The sequence below is a fragment of the Hordeum vulgare genome, chromosome 4H (assembly GCF_904849725.1).
Source record: "Hordeum vulgare subsp. vulgare chromosome 4H, MorexV3_pseudomolecules_assembly, whole genome shotgun sequence".
Lineage (NCBI taxonomy): Eukaryota > Viridiplantae > Streptophyta > Magnoliopsida > Poales > Poaceae > Hordeum > Hordeum vulgare.
The window spans coordinates 220445338-220460971 of record NC_058521.1 but is presented as its reverse complement, the minus strand read 5'-3'; positions in this window follow the sequence as shown (position 1 = coordinate 220460971).

The following is a 15634-nucleotide window of genomic DNA, read 5'->3' as shown; positions in this document are numbered from 1 at the left end:
TTGACAGGAGGCCTACCTATATTAAAATAAGACCGCACGTCAAGTTTCAACCCAATCAGGGAAAGGTTTATACACACTTTTAAAAACAGGTTTTTGACGATGCCGCGGGCGCGTGCGAGTGTCGTCAGGCTCAACATGGGCAACGGCGAGAACCGACAACTAATAACGGATGCAAGTTTGAAAACTGGCGGCAACGGAATGCCGATGCAATGCTAATGATGCGAATAATGCGATGATGATGCGACAAATAAAAATAGACACACGACGAAAACGGAATAAAGGGGGAATCTTCTGGAACGTCGGTCTCGGGCTGTCACAACTCTCCTACACTACAAGGGGATCTCGACCTGAGATCCGAGAATGAAAGGGGAAGAGGATGAGAAAGCAAGAGGTAAAACTTAGTTGCTTCTTTGACCAATGAGTGAAACCAACGATCCTTGAAGGTTGCATAGAAATGATGAATGATATGAGAAACAAGAAAGAATTGACAGAAAATTTCGGCAGCACTTAGTGTAGGAAAAGGGACAAAAAGTTCGATAAGATGGGAGAACTTGACAAGAATCATAACAAACAACTAAATAGAACAAGGGAACACCATGATCTTGATAGAACAACATGATTGACCAAAAAGAACAGCATCACCACCACTCTGGAACAAGAGAATATAAACTAGATCTTGGAAAGAGGTAACCAAGAAGAAAATGAGAACTACTACCACCAGAATCTTGAAGAACACCTTGAGACAAAGAATTGATATCATGAGCCACTACGGAAGAAGAATTCAAATCACTATGAGCAAGACTAAGAATTATGTTATACTTATCCTTCATCAAGTTTAATTGATGACACACAACAGATTTAAGATACCCCTTATTCTTCTTGAAAGAAACTTGAAGAGAGAGATAGATATGCACCACATGAACCATAATTGAAGGAAGCACCGGTAAGAATTCACAATTGAATGGAAATACCAAGAGTTAATGGAGATACATGATAATGAAGAGATCATGAGCCACCTGAGAGAAAACTTGAACAAGGCGCCGGAATAACCGAGAGACGAACGAAGAGGCAACAAATGAGAAGATTTGAGGATGAAAGCTGCAAGCTGAGAACGAAGAATATTCTGAAATGATGGCCTTCGGAGGATCGAGAATGAAAACAACTCAGAAAAGCACTGGATAGTAAGAAAGAGATTACTCATGATTGAAAACAAATTCAAGATGATAACACCAAGCTGAAATGATGAACCTTCAAGAGAATGGACCAAGATTCGAGAGAAACACTCCTTCGGTATTGAAACTGAAAAAGATGATGAGAACACCACCAAGAATTACTGAGACACTCCGGAATAATGAAGAATGAAAGGTTGAGCCAAAGAAGAGAATTAATTCAAATTGATCTTGAAGAAGGAATATGACTGATGAAATTCATACTTACGTCATAGTTGCAAAGAATAATAGAACTCCGGAAAGATTACAAGAGCCAGAAAAGATCCTGGGAAAGAACCTGTGGGTTATGGGCCCACTGAAAAGAAACCACCATTGAAAAGATTGCTTAGGAAGAGAGATATTGCACCGGTACAAATGAAAACTAGATGAGGTTGAGCACCTCGAAATAATTGAAAGAATTGAAAACAAGAAACTACTAAGATAGCTTCAACGCTCCGGATAGAAACGAGAGGAATGAATAAGAAGACAGGCTGATAAACATTTCCAACACAAGAAAAAATTTAAAGGATGAAAAGGATATGATGAACACGGATAATTGAATTGAATTCACCGGAAAAGAGAACAAAATGAAGAAATGATGAACTCGAACTCCTGAGAATCTTCACAAGGAATCACCACCTACAACAGGAAGAAGAGATAGCGGAAGAATCACTGACTATAAAGGCACTTCGATGATGACTGAAACTTTAAAGAAAAGGGTGGGAGGGCGGGGAAAAACAAAGACAACTTGGGACAGATGAGATGAACTCCGGAAGAAAAGAGAGAATGATCTTGCAAAATTGGAGAGGATAGAATTCACTTGGAGAGAAACACACCGGGTGGAAAAGAACTAACATGACGATTCCCGTTGACAAGAATTGATAAGACAATTGATTGAGCAAAAGAATTAGCATTCCCATAAAAATATGAGAACACCACTTGGGAAGATCTGAAATCACCACTTGACATCGAAGCAACTTGAATTACCATATTCCAACAAAAACAAAGGTTGCGGCTTATGAAACAAGCCAGAACAAATTCACGAGAGAGATTTCGTCCGATATTTTCGTGGACACGATCGCACGGGCTCGAACCTTATAGTAGCCATCCTATGCAAGGCAGTGCACATGACATACGAAGCGTCCCCGAGTTGTAGCATGCTACGAGGACTCTTTAAGACACAACGAGAAGCGCTGTAAGTCGACCGTGAACAAACGAATCCACTAGATGTCGAACCCCAACCTAACATCATGCATTTGTTGGAAGATTGTCCTATAAGTAACTACTTGAATTCCCACCTAAGAACTCCTGAAATTTCTGGTCATGCAATCTGGTCCACGGATACAAGAAGTAATATATCACTCAACTCCTATATTAACACGTCTAATGCATCACATCTGTCAACACATAACCAGAATCTCAGAACTTCATCTATCTCAAACACTCGTAATCACAACGATGCTAAGTATGGCGATACATCCGGAACTCTGTGCACTAGTACTGGTGAAGCCGGACTCCTCTTGCCACTACTAGCATTGAAGCAATTTCGAACAACCTTCATTCTGAGATACTAAGAAATCTGAATGATAACGATGTACCCCAGAATCCCCTGGAGCTCAACTCCCCGGAAGAAATCAAGTGAGACAGGAGGCACCAAGACAAAACTCCGTCACATCGACATCATATAGATTCCAAAAATATTCGCGTGATCCTAAAAAAATTTGAGTGAGAAGAGGAATAGAATAAATAATTACGTCAAGATTCCTCATCAGAGCATAGAAGAGGAGAAAAAAGAATCCTACTCTCCGATATATAACTAGACTCAAAGCAGTTTTTACTAGACTCGAGTCGGCCAAGTTCGATCAATCAAGGGCGCCCCTAGGTCGGTACTGCTCTGATACCAACTTGAAACGTGCAAGATGCGACCCTATCCTTAATTTGCACGAGGGCCTCATCAGGGATAGAAGCGCATCTCGTCATTTTGCAAGAATGGATATCGTTACAAGTACATGTACTGAAAAAGATGAGATATATAGTATTGGCTTACACTCGCCACAAGCTACATCAGAGTCACATCAGTACAATACATAATCATCAGGAAGAAGAGAAGGGTCCGACTACGGACGAAAATAAACGAGAAAGAAGAACGACGTCCATCCTTGCTATCCCAGGCTGCCGGCCTGGAACCCATCCTAGATCGGTGAAGAAGAAGAAGAAGAAGAAGCAAATCCAAATGAACAATCAACGCGCTCGCGTCAAGTAACCTTTACATGTACCTGCAACTGGTGTTATAGTAATCTGTGAGCCACAGGGGACCCAGCAATCTCATTTACAAAGGTATCAAGACTAGCAAAGCTTAATTGGTGAGGTAAGGGTAAGTGGTGAGGCTGCAGCAAGCGACTCAGCATATGTGAGGTGGCTAACTTACGAGTACAAGAATAAAGAGGGGGAAGATCTACGCATAGCGGACGTGAACTACTAATGATCAAATGAATGATCCTGAACACCTACTTACGTCAAACATAACCTCACCATGTCCTCGATCACAGTCACGGTTACGCACTCACTTGGCATATTTTAATTAAGTTAACTTCAAGTTATCTAGAAGTAGTGTCAAACAAAGTTTCCACGTTGCCACATAACCACGGGCACGACTTTCCGAAAGATTTAACCCTACAGGGGTTCTCCAACTAATCCATCACAAATTACCACAAGCGGCATAGAAATTCTCGATCACGAAACTCGTGATCTCGTCGGACTCCTTAGTGGAAAACCTCAACTCTGAGATTACCCAAAGCATCACCGTAATCCCGATGCCCAAGACATTCCTCAAAGGTAAAACTAATCCAGCAAGGCCGCCCGACGTGTCGACGATCCCGATAGGAGCCGCGTATCTCTTTCTCAGGACACGACGGATGAGCGATGGTTACCACGCCAAACACTGAGTTGCCCCGGGTAGCGTTAGTAAGTTGCTCTGTTTTGGACCAGAACCATCAACACTGGCCCTCCCAGTATTATGTAAAAATACTCCTTGGGTTCATGACGCCCTATGCTTTCAGTATTAACAAAATTATTATCTTGGGAAAATGTAGAACCAATGTTGGGCCTTGCCAGACCAACTTTAATCTAAAACGAATTATCAAGGGGGTCCCCATAACAACCCCGACCGTGATAGGAGCGCTCAATTCTGCAACATAACACCGGTAGCCGAAACTAAGGGGGGCAAAGGTGGAACAAAACACCAGGCTAGAAAGGCCAAGCCTTCCACCTTTTACCAAGTATATAGGTAATAGCATTTAATAGGGTGATATGACAAGGAACCCATGTTAACACATGGAAGCAACTGCACCTGCAATTAGCAACGCTAACACATGGTTAAGCAAGCGGTAACATAGCCAATCAGTGGTTTGCTAGGTTGTCAACAGGTTGAAGGTTTTCATGGCAATGCTGAGAGGCTGATATTTAACAGGTGGTAGGCAACGAGACATAACGATAGAAACAGTAAAACTAGCATGGCAATGATAGTTATGGTATCTAGGGAAATGGTCATCTTTCGTGAGATCACGCTTGGAAGAAGAATGACTCCGTGAAGCAGACGAACCGATGTAGTCGAACGGGTCCTCACAATCCGACACGCTTGCAGAACTCCATCGAGATGAAGGAAACCGGAAACAAGAATCAACACTCGATATTCACCACGCACAGGCATGACAAAATGCAATCCACATATGATGCATGATCAGCTGAATATATGCAAGACATGGCATGACAATTCACAACAATCAAACACTACACATTAAGTGAAGTTCAATATGCAACGAGTTGCATATTGACGAAACTCCACATACGAATTATTTAGTTCTATCCTGATTAGGTACACGGCAATATTAAATGTAGGTTAAACATGGGAAAAGGTGAAGATTAATTAAACTACCTATCTAGACATTTTTAAATGATGTCGGAAATGACATATAGCATCTTCGAGACGACCTCACATGTTAATTTACAATTCTGTCCAGATCTGAACTAACATGTTTAAATAGTTGTTAAACAGCAAAATAAATAGGTTCACGTGATTCTACGCGTCGTTACAAACAATTTACACATAGAGAACATCTCCAACGGAGCTACGGATCAAAAGATACGAGCACCGCAAGATATGATGGCATGAATGCAATATGTGTGCAAAGACAGTCACAATCATCCCAGGACATACAACCAGCAAGATAATATGAAACTACACAAGATTCTAAGCGAGTTTTCTATAGGACACGATCAAAACGGAGCAACGGTTCAACAACTACGAGCTAAACAAGAAAGCAATACAATGTGCCAAAATCAGCCACATAGCATTTTCTACACCCCACAACTACGAGCTACACAAATCCAAAATGCTCAACCAAGGCATGATATAGTAGAGGTCAAGATGCACTAAAACATACAATCAATAATACCTAGCATGGAAGCATGGATCACTAGGAAAAGAAGTCACAAAATGGCATCTCACACAAAATACAGTTTATGAAAGTGCAGTTTTTGATCTAAAGGCATATTGACAGCATAAAAACCATATGCTACAGGACTCCAAATGGCATGAAAATTCACAGCATGCTAGAGAATCCTAAAGTCTACAACTAACTCCATTGCACCAACCTCAAAAGAGCTACAGATCACCGCATAAACTCATGACAAGATAGCAACAAAATATAACAGATTTCAGACTTAGAAATATTTCAGAATCTCCAAATCAACACTACTTTCTATCGAGTTGACAGCAAGAAAACCGCACCTAAACATGGATTTCTATTGCAACCAAAATTACCAAAGGCTAGCCTACACATCCAAGGGTGTATCTCTAGTTGACAACTCCTTCATATCATCAACGGGTTAAATCCCACAAAATAATCTATCACATCCCTGGAACCCTAACCAAAGTATAGCATTGTGCTCATATCTTGTTTGCATTGCATCCAAGAAAATTGCAACAAGATCAAAGCAAGTGGTGAAGCAAAACCCAAAAACCCTAGCCACTTCTCAACTTAAAGGAAATTACAAACTTGTTAAAATCAATGAACCCAAAATGGCCTCAAGAAAAGTTCAACTTTTCTGATAATTCTTGAAAGCAAATAATCAGTGAAGAAAACTATTTCTAAAACAGATTTTGCATTTTATTTAAATTCAAAAGCTACTGGATTCAAGTTTAAATTTGAATTCAAATATTTTTCAAGTGTCAAAAATGTTGCAAACTTCAGGAATGGTTGGAAATATCCCAACTATTATTCTGGTGTGTTCAAAATATTTTTTATAAACTATTTTGGAGCTGAAACAAATAGCAAATCAAATCGGTGGATAAAACAGAAAACAAAACAAGAAAAAAATAGCAAAAGGCTTACCTATCGCTTACCTGGCCCAGGCCCAGCTCCCGTGTCGTCTTCCTCCTCGCCAGTAGGCAGCACGAGGTGGCCGCCGCGACGCCCGGCGACTCCACGCAGCTCCCTGCTTGCCTGGATGTTCCAATGTGCTGGCAAGGCGGGGATAACCTCCCCGAGCATGACCCTATCCATCCCCGCGACCCATTCCTCCCCTCTCCTCTCGGTTGCTTCGATCCCCACTGCCGCCATTGACAGGAGCTCGAGCTCGAGCTGCCCGAGCCTCTAGCCACAGGTTCTCCCCCCCCCCCCCCGAGTGCTCCTTTCGCTCCGCCTCGACACGCTGGACGTCCCTGCCCAAGAAGAAGGTCCCCCGAGCCCTGCAACGCCCACGGCACCGTCGCCTTCAAGCTTCGGCCGCCGGCGATCTTCGTTGGATTCGTCGCCCACAGCGCCTCCTCGAGCCGTCTGAGCCTTCCCCTGCACTCCCCGTAAGCTTGCGCTCGTTTCCCCTCTTCTTACCCTCGATTTCGTGCCCCCTAGCCACTGGACCGACGAGCCCGAGCTCCGGCCGTCGCTTCAGCTCGTCGCCGGTGACCTCCGGTCCTCCCCAGTCCTCCCTAAGGCCAGTATTGGATGAGGCCGAGCCAGGGGATCCTCCCAGTGGTCTCGGCTCTCGATCCCGAGCACCATAGGTAACTCCGGTGACTCTCCGGCAGGATCTGACCTGGCCTCGCTAATTTGCCAGTTTAAACGCTAATCAGTCGCTCACAGTGGGCCCAGTCGCAAGTCAAACACAATCAGGGGTTGGTCAACGCGGGGGTTGACCCTGTGAGGCTGACTAGTGGGTCCCCCCTTTCGGGTTTGACCTCACCAGGTCATCCTACGGCTGACGCCATGCTGACGTGAGCCTGACGCAATAAGTAGTTTTCTGAGTTAAAAGAATTCCAAAAAATGACCCAAACTTTTAAAATTCATAGAAATTAAACTGTAACTCCAATGAAAATATTTTATATATGAAAAAGTATCAGAAAAATCCTAGAAATCTGAATATGTCATTTTCAAACATGTTTGAAAAGTTTACTGGACCAAACATGTAAAATAATGAATAGGTTAAATTGAATAAATGCTTTGGAGATGGAATTTGAAAATCATTTGAATTCCACTTCAAATGCTATGATCAAACATTGTTCAATCACAACCAGCAACTTAACATATCATTCCCATGCATGTTATAAAACAAGTTGATCTGAGCATCAGGTCGAGTTAATTAAAATGGTATTCGAGAATACCTCGTTCGAAGTGATATTTGAATATGATTCAAATCAACTTCAAAGTAAATAAATGATAGCTACATTAGCATACCACCTTGCATCTTCATGCCATGCTCATGCATCATTTTGTTGCATATGATTGTTATTGATTGATGTCGTTTCTATCGGTAGGCTCCGCTCCTCCGGATTCCACTGAATATCCGACTGACGGATATTGTCCCTCCTCTGAGCAACAAGGCAAGCAACCATTTTGATTATCCCGATAAATCCCATGTTCTCGCTCCTGCACTTACTTATTGCATTAGGATCAAATGCTTCAAATGCTTTTGTCACGTTAGTAGAACCCACTTCCTTTGCATGACCTGTCTTTGTCACAGTAAATAGCTGAACCTTACAACCTAGCATACCTGGTAGATGCTTGAGTCATGATGTGCCTTATCCTGCTATGCATGCTATGCTTAGAGTTGTGTATGGTCTATCATCTGGGTGATGAACAGAATTGTGAGAATGTGTTCAGTAAATAAAGGTTGTGTGTTGAACCTGATTTGGTAAAGGTACCGGTGAAAGGCTATGTAGGAGTACATGGTGGGTTGTTTCGTTGGAACCGTCCTTAGGAACTGAGTTCCGTGTATGTAATCCAAGACTAGATACTACCACACATTGGGATACTTAATCGACCCTCTCGACTTATTAATCGCCTAGTACTCGGTCCAGGAGTTGCAAGTAGTTTCTGGTGTTTATAGTTATGCTGGAGGCTGTGCATAGCGCTGACCTGAGAGGTGGGCTGTGATGCGGTAGGCAGTGGCATGGTGTACCAAGTGGCACCCGGATGGTGGGCTTGGGAACCCCGCGCACATCGTTTGGGGCCGTGGCGGAAACCTCGGCCGGACTTCCGTGCGGGTTACCCTCAGATAGGCGATAGACCTGGACTAAGTATTAGCGTGGTTAACGGTCGTGGCCGACTCCCTCGCTGGGCTTCCGCTTGAAGGTTGCCGAGGTGCATGACGTGCACATGGCGATAAGTGGCGAGAGCGTGTTTGAAGAAGTACACCCCTGGAGGGTTATGATCTATTTGAACAGCCGCGTCCGCGAATATGGACTACTTGGAGACATATGTTGTTCATAGATAACTTTAATGGCTACTCATAAAATTGTCAAGATAAGCGTGAGTGTCGTGGACGGCATTTCCGTATGGAGACGGAATGCTTCCACGATGGAGTATTGTTGTGGTGTTAGTGGACTCGTGTGCGAGAAATCAAGTTCTCAAAAATTATTTAAAAATGCAAGTTGTCTAGCCACGAGTCAAATGCTGGCTTTCCGCATGAAACTCCACAATTCCTTTTTGATACATTGCATGAGTAGATAGTTATCCTAAAGTCTTGCTGAGTACCTCTGTACTCATGTTTGCTTAATAATTTGTTGCAGAGGTTGTTAATGACCCTAATGGAGGGTTCTACCTAGACATCGACGACCACGAGTAGCTGGTATTCCAGGTACGATCTGGCCCTAGGGTGTGTCTGTAGTATAGTCAGGCCATGTGCCTTCTAGTTTCATCTGTCTGTACTCACATAGTTTATCTACTTCTGCTGGCTTGTAACTTGAATGACTGCTATGATGGGTCGTGAGACCCCTACTGTGTAATATTATGTGTGTGGCTCTTCTGAGCCTTTTAAATAAAGCTTGTATGTTTATGGTTACATTGTGATGCCATCAATGTATCTATACATATTGGTATGCCATGCGTACGTGTGTTGTACTTGATATGTACGGGGTTCGATTACCTAGCCGTAGGCTTTAGTAGCATTCCTTACAGGGAAATGCCCCTTTGTGATCCGATGAGCCATAGTAGTTCGCTACTACTCCGGACACATTGGTTGACCGGCATGTGTCCTTCTTAGCTGCTGTGTCTTTCCCCTTTGGGGAAATGTCACGCGATGTAATGGAGTCCTTGTAGCTTGCTACGACTCGTCTACATTCGTTGATGACCGACACCTGCTTTGTTGGGTCATGTATGCCTGTCCCTGTGCGGAACTGCCGCTTTGGTTTATGACTAGACATGTCGATCCGGGTTCTCTGTCACTGGATTGCTAGCGACACAATTGCACAGGCGAGTCAAAAGGCGCAAACGGTCCCGGCTAAGGTAAGGCTGCAGCCGTGGGGATAACCGTGCGTGAGACCACAAAGAGATGCGATGTGTTACAGGCTGGATTCCTATGACTTAGGATCGGGGTCCCGACATAATCAAAAGGCAACATGGCAAAATATCACGTGCACTAACTTGCTCAAAAGCTAAAACTAAATGCACAGTTAAATTCTATGGATTTTTCTACCCCGAAAACAGATATAACATGAGGGGTTGCAAAATAAAAACAACGCCACACGTATATGCGGAATATGTCCTAAACACGGTATAATAAACTAGCGATGGAATCCTACATGCAAAAATACAAACAACTACTCTAAAATACATGGAAAAGGGTCCCTAAAAACATGAGAATTTAATCTACGGGGTTTGAGCAATCCGGACACGCACGAAAATAAACACGGGATAAACTCATATTAGGACAGCACACATTTCTAGGCAAACAGTGGGTCAAACCACATCAAACATGCATGCAATTTGCAAATTCATAATCTATGAAAAATTCTACATGAGTTACATATCTAAATCACTCTGATCCGTTATACGGATTATAAGATCGTTTTAATATGTCTATATATTCCTGAAATTAATTAAATCGCCGGGATAATACTAAATCTAAATTGGCCGAATCTCCAGGCGCAATATAATCAAATATGCTAGGTGCGAGGGATAGTGGGCTCGGGGGGGCGAAGTCTCACCTTGGGCTTCGACCCAGTTGGGAAGAGGAGGCCTGGAGGCGACTCGGGAGCTGGGCCGCGGGGAAGAGCCGGCCTGGGGCGGAGGCAGGCAGGCTGGCGCGGACCATCGTGCGAGGCGAGGCGAGGCGGCCGAGGCAAAGGCGAGCGACGCTGGAGCAGGCGCCGGCTCGGTCAACGCCTCCCGATCTGGATCCCGATCCAGATCGCGGGGAGGAGGGCAGGCGCGCTCGAGGGGCCAGCTGGCTGACCCTCGGTCCGGTGGCGCAGGAGGCCTCGGCGGCCATGGGAGGCGCGGCCCTGGAGCGGCAGATCCGGCGCGGGGCAGCTGCCCCGGCGAGGACGCCGGGATCCGACGCGGTAAGGCCTGGGCTGGGGCGCCGGCGGCTGGCCGGGGCGCCATGGGAGGCTGCGGGCGCCTTCAGGAGGAACGGGCGAGGCGGCTGCGCGGCTTCGGGTCCGGGCGGGCCGGTTGCGAGCTCACGGTCCCAGCGCCTGCGCTGAGGAGGGAGGGAGGGAGGAGAGAGAGAGTGGCTAGGGTTTGCACGCAAATCGAGGAGGAGAGAGAGGGGCTGCTAAAAATGGCATGGGGGTCCTATTTATAACAATTGGGGGGCTAGGTTTAGCAGTTTTTCGCCCCGGTTTCAACCGCACGGTCGGAATCGAACAATTTCGAAAGCGGGACGGCTAAGTGACTGTGTAGAGTAGGTTAGCCGGATATGAGAGGGATACGGTGCGGCAACGTAATTTAAAATACCGATAAAACGTTCGACGATAGACTGAATACGGTACCGCTACGGTCGATCGTTCGGGTGTCAGACAGACTCCGATTGCGACGAAATTTGACAAGCGGCCTACCTATATTAAAATAAGACCGCACGTCAAGTTTCAACCCAATCAGAGAAATTTTTATACACTTTTAAAAAACAGGTTTTTGACGATGACGCGGGCGCGTGCGAGTGTGCTCGGGCTCAACACGGGCAACGACGAGAACCGACAACTAAGAACTGATGCAAGTTTGAAAACTGACGGCGACGGAATGCCGATGCAATGTTGATGTTGCGAATGATTCGATGATGATGCGAAAAATAAAAATAGACACACGATGAAAAAGGAATAAAGGGGGAATCTTCTGGAACGTCGGTCTCGGGTTGTCACAAGAGGGGAGGGCACCGGAGTGAGCTGCTAATGGGCGGGGATCTCTGGCCAACTCCGGCGATGATTCGGTGGCTGAAGGCCCACCCGACCTTGGCGTTGTTCTTCTCTAGATGAAATGAGGTTAGAGCAGGTGAGTGGGGTGGCTAGAAATCTCGGGCGGTTCCTATTTATATGGGAGGACTGGGAAGAACTCTCGGCCACCGGCGAGATTTGTGTAGTCGCGAGTGGCGACGAGCGGGGCTCAGATGGATGGGAGGGCTCAATGAAGATTCTCGAAATACAGTGCAACACCGGGCCAAACACAGGACACGTGGGCGAGTTGAATCGAGCCTGCTGCTAGTGTCAGGGAGCAGCAAAGAGAGATGGGGAGGATCGGGACGAAGCAGGAGGAGCTCGAAGACACGTTGTGGTATCATGGGTCAAGCTCATGGGCGAGACAAGGCTCTGGCCGACGCGCAGAGCACGCAAATTGCATGTCGAACACCTTGGAGAGCATTGGTGCTATGCGCGCGCCGAGGCTGCCAGACCAAGTCTGGGCTGAAGTCCCTTCAAGGGCAGTCCCATTTGTGCTCTTGATTCGTCCCGAGATTGCTTGGACATGAAATGGGATAGCTAGCAAGTTTCTGGACAGAAACCGTAGCAGGTTACACAGAAAGCTATAGAGGGAGTTAGGAGCTGAGCCTTGGAGGCCAAGGCTTGGGTTGGAAGGTAGCCATGCTAGAATAATTTCAGCTTAAAATGATCAAGAAAAAATGCACTTCCTTCACAAACTGACCTTTCTGTCCAAAAAAGAAAATATTTTATTGAGTCAAAATTCTTCACATGACGGTGGGATATTTTTGCATAAAAAGGTGAGGCATGACCTAAAGAATACTAGAGAATTTTGTCAGATTTTTTTGGGCAAGAAAAATGAAGGTTGCTTTGGATTATCAGAGAGAAATACTCATTTTCACGGAGAAAATGAATATCTATTATCTACTAAAATCAAAATACAGGTTAAAATAAGGAAATAATCTAGAAAATCCCACATTAATCATAAAATACCAATTCTTGATCTAAAAAATCTTTAGAATAAAAAAATTAGAACCGTTCAATCTTTGTAATATGGTGGACCCATACTGTAAAGACTAGATTTGTTGTCACAAGTAAATAATGGGCACGGCCATCCGACACGTGTGGCTATGTACATAGCAATCTTTTTTTATGAGTCTAAGTAGGCACCAATCCATCAGGTCTATCTCATGGTCTCTTTTTTTATATCTTTATCTTTATCTTTACTAATAATAAAGAGTCTATCGCTTCTGTCGGAAAACCCGTCGTGGTCGTTTTACAGAAAAGTCCCTTCATTGTTTAGATTCAACCCGCAGTCCACTGTTAAGTGGAAAAACGTTTCGTTTTTTAGAAAGGCCCTAGGCAGCATTGGGCTGCGTCCGTCCCGTCGTTACCAAGCGCTACCACTCCGGTGCATCTCACAGTCCGGTCCACCTCCTGCCCCGCCCGCCCCGCATCACCGCTCGTCTCCGACCACCCCCCGTCACCGAGCGTCGCCACCGCCCACCCTCCTCCCGTCGAGATCCCCCCGATCCAAAAATCCATCCTTCGAGTCCTCTCCTCGATATCCAAATCGAACCTGCCTGCAGCCTCCTTGTGCAGTTGTGCCCCTCTCCTCTGCCTGACCGAGCACCCGACCCGGCGGTCCTTCGTCACTTGCACCCGCGGATCCGGCCGCCCCTTGACTTCCCCGTTGGTTGCACCTCCCTGCGTTGCCGCCCTACCAAGCTCCAATGCTGGAGGATCTCCGCCGCCTAGATCCACATCCCCACGGTCGGAACGGGTACTCCTCGAGGAGCCGTGTATCCTTCGCATCCCGTCGCCTACGACTGTCGATGTCGTCAGATCTGCTCCAGTTTTGAGCACCCCCAATCTTTATCCATGGGAAGCAACAGGTCATGTCTGGCTGGTGCTCAAGTGGTGGATGTTAGACATGCTTTGCACTGCACCACACAGGACCTCGCTCTGAACTGTATTGCACAAACGCTCGACAACATGGTTCTGTTAGTGACCGAGGGACATGCACTCGACAGCATGGTTTTCAGAAAAATAATATTTTCCTCAGTTTCTGAATGACCCAGAGACAACGCAAGCATCAATGAAATCACACAGTACAGTTTTATAGCATTAGGTCAGATAGAGAAGAGATTTAGACCAACATACTTATGTCTCTTTGATCGGAGAAATATTGGGAATTTAAATAAAGTGCTTTGGTGAGTTTTACCACCTTTACATTTGGTGATTGACACATCAAGTTTTCCGTTGCAACACACGAGCATATGTGCTAGTATATAATAAAAAACATTGCAACCATGTCTTTTTCCTGAAATTATTGGTCCCATCAATATACGTGCCCAGATGGATATCATAGAAGAACGATGGGTTGTGCATCTTTTTTAGGAAAGATGAGTTGTGTTTATCTAAATAATTTGGTTTGCGTTTTCCATTGCCGTGTGCATAACGAGCTGAAATTTTATAACTGAAAAACTCAGTTTCAAAACATACAAAACTTATTAAAAAATTAGAGTCTTAAACAACTTAGTAATGTAGGAACACCAGAGAATTGGTGAAAATAACCACTTATTATTAATTGTTTCCCCTTTTATTTTATTTACACAAGCCACATTTCTTGTAATTATTTTTTCCTTGCCCAAAGCATAAAGATGTTGATCCAAAACAAAGGCTGATGATACACTGCATGCACACAGATCATAAAGTTAATCCAAAGTGACGATTTTGTATATAGTGCATGCACGGAGTGACATCACTAGCGTCGACAATTAATCAATATGATCTAGCTATTATTCTTTAAGAAAATTATTTTCTTTACAAGAATATATGCAAATAATTTATCTATCTTGACAACAAAATATGTAGTACTATTATATTTAATATTTTTTAATTGCATAAAGCTGGTTTTTAACCAATGGTTTGTGGAATTTTAATTTGGGATATATTAGTGCAAATGAACCATATATATGTATATCAAGAGCACTAACTATTACTCCGTACTGATCCCTCGTTGTTCAAAAAAAACTATTACTCCCTCCAATCCATATTAAATGTCTTTGAACAGTCTTGGACAGTGTATGTATATCCATCCACTAGAGATAGAGTAGGTCATGGTTAAGAGCACTAATATGGATCGGAGGAAATATTTGGTCAGGTACTTTAGTAGAAATTTTACAGGAATTGTCGATCCAAATGCCTAATATATGTGTGAAGGGATGAATATACAACTGCTTCAATAAGCAAGATTAATAATATTTACTAGTTAAAAACTGATAAAACATGATAAATCGTCTAGGAAAATAAACATGAAGTTTACACATGCCTCTGTTATGCCAAATGCAAACATGAAGAAAATAAATGTGCTATAGTTATTTTCATTTATTTGTTGTACCATCACAAAGTAAGTAATCATAGACGTTCGATCTTTGTAACATAAAAGCTTAGTGTGCCTCTCAACTTAATGTGTCACGAGCATGTCTAAAGTTCAACATCGTAATTGTAACATAGAAAACAAAATTGCCTAAGGTAAGCTACGTGGGAGAAATCCCTAAAAAAATTACGTATTCCCTCCGTCCGGAAAAGAATGTCCAGAGCGCAGTGTAATAGCAATTTTGCAAACAACCCCTCGTAATGTTAAAATTAATACAAACAAACGCATGTATCCATCTTCCTCCTCCGCCCTTTACCTGCCGTCGCCAGGGGCTGCCGCTGCCCAAATCTGCTC